At 34.9% G+C, this 8,564-nt stretch overlaps 1 protein-coding gene and 1 non-coding gene across 6 annotated transcripts in view; both read right to left on the bottom strand.

The window, feature by feature from the left end:
* Nucleotides 1-8,564, bottom strand: part of TBC1D5 (TBC1 domain family member 5) — a 315,508-nt gene that overhangs the window by 246,060 nt on the left and 60,884 nt on the right. The window lies entirely within an intron of this gene.
* Nucleotides 872-942, bottom strand: TRNAN-AUU (transfer RNA asparagine (anticodon AUU)). Its single transcript has one exon. It is a non-coding gene; the product is annotated as a tRNA-Asn (tRNA).

Genomic DNA, 8,564 nt, shown 5'->3' with positions numbered 1-8,564 from the left:
TCCCTTCCAACATCAACCATTCTGTGATTCAGGTATTCCTGAGACCAGCCCAGTTTAGCCATTACAAAGAAAGAGATATATTTCTCCTTTGCGAACTGACCAGTAAGCAGAAGACACAATCAGTGCCTACCACTGGTAGATTTAACTATCTTCCCCCCGCAGCTTTTCCTTATAGATGTCACGAGGTGCAAAGTTAGAAAGGCAATCACAATCACAGTTCCTTTAGCTACAATATATCATCGACCAGCAGATGATCTAATAAGAAGCCCTTAAAGGCGGTTTGGTATATCTTCCATCTCTTAAATGGTCTGCTTTTTAACTGAAAAGAGCTTGGCACCACTTCTCAGAACAAATAAAATCAAATGTAGAAAGCTTTTATCTTTCTTCTCATTACTCCTCTTTGCACACTCAGACACGTACATATTTTAAACTGACACACTTCTCAATTACTATAAAGAGTATAATCCTCCCTTTTGCTCMCAAATCAGAAGCTGGGCATGGTAAATTTCTTTGAAAAATCTGCTTTTAAAAATAACCAATTTCAAGTTGAAATAGGAATCCTCTCAGTTTATGCCATAATAAAAATTAGTAATATGACCTCTCCATTAATATATGCATAACAGCAATTTGCCCCATTTTAATATCAYAACTAAAACAAAGTGATCAGTAAGGTTGGAAGGGACCTCTGGAGATCATCTAGTCCAACCTCCCAAAATTTCCTGGTGCACCTGAGGAATATATAAATGCTGCAATTTTACAACTACGATTATTGTAGTCATCCTGGTGCAGCAGATAACCGAATCACAGAATCATAGAATTGGTAAGGTTGGAAGGGACCTCTGGAGATCATCTAGTCCAACCCTCAAACAAGTGGCTCATATGGGGATTGAACCCACGACCTTGGCATTAATAGCACCATGCTCTAACCAACTGAGCTAAACCTAACCCCCAACCCAGTTTTGGGACAGCAATCCTGGAGTTAAATGAAAACAAAATGTAGGTCTGCCAATATTTATGTGGAAGAACTTAGCAATATGCTTTCTATAAGCTAGATAAGACACTTAATACAGTCAAAATCTCTGAAATCATATTTCGTCAGCATGCTGTTGATATCCTCCGCACTGACATTCTTGGAAGCTCTCTGGAGCTTTCTGGGCCTCTTCCTTTACTCTTGCATGTTCTTAATGCAAAGGATGTTCCTACCTATGATCTTTGTAAATRCATATTTGCAAGAAAGGTAAACTGGATTTATTAGTAAATTGAAAACAAAAAAGGAAAACATTAATCTCACAATCTTCCTCCAGTTATAAAGCATACCCTTTTTGCAAACTCCTCTTCTGGCTGACTAGGCTGCTTCTTTAGTAACACAGTTAATGGAGTTTTTGGACAGTTTCTTCTCCAGGCCCAAAGCCCTCCCTTTCCAGTCCTGCCCCTTTCGCTTCCATAAGGCTTTGCCAGCAATYTCCTATTCCTTAGACACAGCAGATTGCATTCCCTCCTGTTACCACTTCCTCTGCTTGCTAGGGTCAGATACGAATTTGCAAATATTTATGAGCTAGCACCTTGTAGCATCACTGCAAATTCCAGTTGTATCTGTACTTTTAGTCATAGAAAAAAAATACTTCAGTAATGATTTTCTTAGATGCCACACAAATATCATTGCATCACCGCAACCCTTCTTACATCATATATCAACACTTCCACTATAAATTAAGGAGGCATCATCATGGTAGCTATCAATGAAAATGTCAAGATAGTTTAAAGCACAGTAGCTTTTCTCAGTTGCTAGCGACACAGGAAATTTGTTATCCAGAACTGCTTCCCCTTCAGTGGAAGTCTTCARGGAAAAAAAACAGGGGAAGACAGCACTCTATATGATACGGCTTAATCTTGAGTTAGAAGAACTTCTACTAGCTGCTGTTTAAGCAATGCTTGAATTTCTGTAGTCATAAAGAAATGACTTTAGCACCTGTACCATTCCTTCTTACTAATAAACGCTGAACTAAGACTTCTGAAAAATCKGAATTGTTCTATTATTATCAGGAAAGTATCTTAACTCTTGCAGGTGAGCCAACACTCATGGTTCCCTTTGTGCCTATCATCAGTACTAATTTGCATATTTAAGAGAAAAGATATATTGAAGACTGCTTTCTAGGAACTTCACTTACTTCTCCCTTTGCCAGTTCTCACAGCCCACAGATTCAGTCTCAAAAAAGTCCTAAATGCAATGTTTCAAAATAATTTAGCACACTGCTAATAAGGGGCCAACATGGTTTGAGTCCTTACATATGTGGCTGCAGTGTAACATTTCTTGCACATAATTTTCTTTGTAAGCACTTCCCACCTTCTTTCACCTCTCTGCAGTGCAGAACAGCAATTTGACTACTATATCCCTTAGGTAAAAGCACCATGATACCCCTTGTGTAAACGAGTATAGCTACAATTTAGAAACACAATTTTCATCAACAGAGAATCAAGTCCAAACTAACAATTTATATCTTATTAAGAAATTTCTGACTATGAATTTGACTCAATTTTCTCTGTCAGTTACATTTATAACACTCAGGYTAGAGATTTGAAGATAACAGCCCTCATCAGCAAGGGTGCAGAAAAATCTTTGCTTTTGTTGTTCCTAGCATTGTCTGCAAGCTGAACTAAACACTGCATTCATTCACCTGCTGAAGGCTCTCTTTGCAACCAACAGGAAGAGGTGAAAACAGTAAACAGGTTTAAAAAAAGAAAAAAAGTTTTTTCTATAGAAATAAGGTTACACATTCACAAGCTCTAAGACCAGGCTATAAAATATAGCAAGAATATGCACATACGAAAATCTGTAAAGTGAAATTAAGCTGCCAAAATTAGTCAGTTGGGTGAGTGCATACCAAAGGCAAAGTACATCACGAAAGAAATAAGAAAACCTTGATTGTAAGTTGAAATGAGATAGCCACATTCACTCATTTTTATTTAATTCCTGATGCTGGAAGAGACAGTAAGGTGATTCAGCAAAATACCACTATCAGTTTGTTCAAAGCCCTCTGAGGGTTCTACCAAAACATGAGCCCACTCTGCAAGAGAGTACACACACACTACAGTCATACAAATTACTGAAAAGCATGATGATACTAGTAGTTGGAAAGAAGAACACRCTGTAACAAAACCTGTGCATCATACCTTTCTTTAAAAGATATCTTCCCAAAGTTTATATACTGTCATGACTACCTTTGAACTTCACACCATTATAGAWGTACTTTTGCTCTAAGAGTTTTAACTGTTGTCCACTATCCATTTCAATCACTATCATAATCGTACTAGATTAGCATTTCCCTTTTTCACATTCTGTTTTGTGCTGATAAATATTCTGCATTGTAAGGGGGTCACTAATTCAGCCTGGCCTCTTGGTGAGCAGACTAAAGTATGTTTATACTGAGACATTGCACTGGTAAGCTGCGGGCCCTCCAAAAAGCATATACAAAGCTAGCATCTTTACAATGATTTACTGAAAGCAGCAGCTCATTTTAATAAAACCATCCCAAAACATAAAATTGATTGAACCAACTGCTGTGCAGAGCATACACAACAGCTGATCAAAATCATTCAAGATTTTTATTCCTATAGAATATCTTCAGAGCTTGTAGAGTTCTTCCTATTTTATTAATTCAGTTCTGAAACACAACTCACTTAGGCAAGCAGAAAAATTAAGTCTGACTCACATCTGTAGTAATATTTGTAACTGGAAATTTAGACAAAATCAAAATAATCTCACACATACAAAACCAAACTAAAAGCCAAATATACCTGATATTCACAGTAGATTTCATAATGCAAAAACTATTATCTTTCCAACTGATCACTCTTAAAACGATATGTCTTGACTAATTCTATCCCAGAAAAGTTCCAAAATATATAATGCAGGTTACTCTAAAGGGCACATTTCTACCATTTCAAAAAGTTTAAACAGACAGACTTAGAATATAAAAATTTAATACAAAAAATAACATTTTGCTTTAAAAAGAAAAAGATAAAAACTTTTTTTCCCAATGGGAAGGATATCATTGCAAACTTTACTTTCCTTACAAAATTGCACCAAAAAAATTATTTACTCTGTTGAGTTTAATGAAAAGTCCACCTTTACGGAGTGTGCTACATGAAGCTTTGCTTGCCTTTTATATAGTAAAGGAATTTTATGGTATTGTGTCGCAATGAAGGACAAAGATAAGCCAACTGTTTAGATTCCTCTCCTTTATGTTGTGGCTTTGATCACTAACAATGCTGCGTGAACAGCCAACAGAAGGCTGACATTTCATAAAATATGCAGTGATAAAAACTAATACTGTAGCATCTGGGAGCGATATATAAAATGCAGAAATACACCTAATAACTGTGATCTTAAATTACAAGTTACTAAAAGCTAAATAAGCAGCATACCTAGATGAAACAGCAAGATTAGGACAGGATTTTTGTGCTTTTATTCCTAAAATAAATTTTAAAAAATGAATCCAAGATATGTTATCCATTATTCTTAACAATTCCTATGGTTCCCTTGGATCTTAAAAGAAGCCTTCTAAGAAGAGGGCTTCTTTGCTGTTATCATTAGGCATCAGTGAAAGCTAAACATATTATAAGCYTTCTTTCGGCTCTATTAATGCTCTAATGCTTTGTGAAGTCTCTTTCATTGTCTCTTCTAAAATATCAGTCACACAAAATACACATAAAAACCCCTCACTGACTCTTCACTAGTGTCAGAAAAGCTAAAGCTCTGCCCTAACTAAAATAAGTAAAAATCCTTCCAATAAACTGCATATATTAAGTGGATCTAAGATTGTAATTTAYATTACTCTCACTTATTTACATTAAGAACATACAAGTCAGGTCACATAAAATGGAGGACTGCATCCTAGAAAGCAGCGAATCCCTGAAGAACTTACAAGTCATAGTAAATAACCAACTGCTTTTTGCTCTTACTATGTTGCTGTAGCTGAGAAGCTAAAAACAATCCCTTGGTGCATTACAGGGAAATATACGGTTGTACTAAGGACTTGAAACTATCTGCACATATGTATTACCAGAATACCATATCCAAGCCCAGTATTTTTAATTTAAAAGAAAGTTGAAATTAAAAGGGCCCAGAAAAGAGTTACAAGAATTATTAGCAATCAGGAAAACCTTCTTGTTATTATGTGGGGGAGAGAGATTTAAGATCAATATATTTAGTTCATTTATGACAAGATTAAAGATGACTTGATTGTGGTCTAAAACTCACTACATGATGTGATAGTCAATAACTTTAATCAAGCACAGAAAAGGATAAGATGACACAATTACTGAAGAGCAGAATTAGACAAATTTAGTCTAGAAATATGACAAGAGCTTTATTACTACATCAGGTTAGCTAGGGACATAGTGCATCTCCTTCTGTATCTTAAATATCAAGCTCAAAACGAAGTAACAATTTTGATAAAGAAGAATTAAATCTTTAGCTTGTATTATGTCAAAAATAGGACAATTATATTATCAAAATGATCTCTCCTGCATTGAGAGTAGGTTAATATTAAAGAAATTGCAATACACAATTAACTTTAAAGGACAGTTTTATACACCACCTCCATTCTCATTTACGTTTCTTYGGGTCACACACTTTTCTCCAATTACTCAATATGAAAAAATGGCTTTATCTAACACGAAAGTAATATGAAGAAGGGATATAAGGGCATAACAAAATATATTGTCTAGGAACAAGGAAACAGTGCTCTAAGTGATGCAATGGGTTTATTAACATAAATCTGGTCATCCACAGGTCTAGGTAACGTAGCAGCAGTATGAGTACGAAAAAATTAAAAGAAACAAAAAATCAAGGCTAAACGGACTGGCCCAATTTTCTTAACATAATGGCACAATATCTTAATGGCACCATAAAATGGGTAGAACTTCCTCAGCTTAGATGTGACATCTAGAAAAATGCATACGGACCTTTCTCACCAAGGAAAACAATCAACTCAGGGTTGAGGTTTTTTTAGCATTAGGTCCTCATTTACTAACAGAGGAGGAGGAGTTATGCACCAGGTGAAAAAGAATGCARAAGAAAATCCAAATTTTGTGCCTGAAGAACTGTGAAGCATATYTTCTGTCTGAAAAAACCCATAACAGTTTAAGTACGTGGGAGGCAATTGTCCTTGCGTTTATAATTAGAGACTGAATTTAGGGATTTCACTGCTTAATGCACACCCACCCGCCTGTTATTCTTACCATGTTTTTTTATGTCACTTAATGGAGATGAATACTCTTTTCCCACCTCATATTTACATCAAGGCTATTTAATTTTTTTAGGCTGCTATAATAGGTTAAACAGTAGTCTCAACATCACTCTTCATCTCCCACTGGACAACGAATGGCATTATAAGACTGAGAATAGATGAAGGCATATTTACATTCATAATGTTCTCAACTATAACATTTATGTAAATTACGATTTTACATTKGCAAATACTATAATTCTCAGTTTCAGCGAATACTTTACTCCTCTTTCATCATTAACTTTCTATGTATACTACACAAAGAGAAAACACCAATGAAAAATAAAGAAAGTGTCTAAGAGCAGTGATCAGAGAGCTACAGATCTTCTATAAAAGGAAAAATTATTTTCTTACTAAATTGACCTTACTTCTGTACAAAAAGGGGAGCTTGACTACACCTCACATCCATTTGGAGTGCATAAAACATATAAAGGTTTGTAAGAAGGTAACTAAAACCAATTTTCACATTGATTGCTTATATTTTATCCCTCAAAAATCAAATTGTACTGCAGAGTAAAATTGTACTGCAGAGTAAAATTAAGTTTTTCTTCCCCCATCTGTATAAATTGCATTTTTTTTATTCATTGACAAAATGCCACAGAAACCTTGTGTTAACTACAGAATTGCCTGTAGAGCTAAGGAACGTGTTTAAAGACAGGAATGAAAAATTCTGAAATACCAAATTACATTAGCTAAGCTATTGCTCCACCAAATGGATAGAATGACTTTTGAAGATCCACAGAGTGGAAAAGGAACTTTTCAATTAAGAGTAAGCATTTAACTCTCATACCTAACCAAAGATATTCACTCACACACATTTTTTTCTGCACTTCACCTGGAGTTTTCTCTAATGGTCAGCTGAAATATCTCCTTCATTCTTTCAGTAACAGAATCTGACTCTCAAAATCCATGCTTCCAGAATTTAAAACTACCAAATGAAATTAGTCCAAAGATTCTGAGTTATTTTGAAATGAGGAACTTTTGTTTTGTTTTGTTTTGTTTTGTAAATGCAAGTATACACAATGAAAGAGATCTCAAACTACCATGGTCTCAGATGCATATGTTATTTTCAAAGAAGTGGTTCCCTGATACCTGAGTACCACACTTGTTGCCTGTGTAGATTACGTTTCAAGTTACTCTACACAGAATCATTAGAAGTGTCTCTTTGAAATGCAAGGACTAGGAACACATTCAAAGAGAAACTCTTTAAGATTAAAAAATAGTGATTTTTCTGGTCACTGTTACCTTTTCACCTTCTAATAAAAATTTGGCACCACATAATAAAAGCRGATCTAAAAGGACTGTAAGTTCATGTTTCAGTTTAGCAAATGGAAAACTTATTTATGTGGCTGATGAGGAAAACTCTCAAATTGTTTCTTCTATTCAATGTCACTTCCTTTTCGAGAATTATACTTGAACCATGTTTTCCATGGAAAGTACTAAGTTTCCTAAGATTCTGACGAGTAACTGATAAGAGAAAAGACAGTAGGGTCTTATGGCTGCATGGATGTGAGTTATGTCCACAAGAAAGGAAGTCCCTTCTCCTCAATACCCTACAAATGCTGTCTAAAGGGAACATAGCTAGGTGGTAGAACTTTAACAGYAAAACCTTTAGAGAAGTTTAGAAGACCTTCCCAAACACTCCTTGCTTTGTCAAAAGATATATTTTATAAAGTAAAATGCCTTTTAAAAAGTTTTTAGTATAATATCAAATAGAAGGTAATTGATCACTTTCCTGCTTCCACAAAAAAGCTCTACTAAATTCCTGTTCCAGTATTTATATTTACACTGAGAAAACTCAAAACATATCAGTATAAAAGTTCATAAAAGTACTCCTGAATTTACTTAATTAGTTTCCAAAGTCTGAGTATARAATGATTGAAAAAATATTAAATACAATCTGTGCTTTCAAAAGCAGTATGTATTAAGGTCTCCCCATCATTTACTCAGAAGTGAAATAATGCTGCTTGTGGATTTTAAATTCACTAAAATCACTTTACTGTCAGATGCTATGAGCATCTGCAACCAAGTGTCTCAAACAACTTGTTACTACCTTTTATGGGAATAATATACTCACCTAAATATGTAAGTGTTTTCCTCCTCCTTCTCCCACTCCCTCAAGTCAAATAAAGTTACATGAGAAAGAAAAGTTCTGTGAAAGACTTCTAGGTCTCCAACTTGGATGCCACTAAAGAATATGTTTCTGGGATAAAAACAACAACAACAAAAGGAACAACAAAAAAAAAGATATCTAGATTAAAGTCCCAAGATTGG

This window comes from Rhea americana, unplaced genomic scaffold (assembly GCF_003343005.1).
Source record: "Rhea americana isolate MKP2758 unplaced genomic scaffold, rheAme1 scaffold_26, whole genome shotgun sequence".
Taxonomy (NCBI): Eukaryota; Metazoa; Chordata; class Aves; order Rheiformes; family Rheidae; genus Rhea; species Rhea americana.
This window is presented reverse-complemented; position numbering and strand designations above follow the sequence as displayed.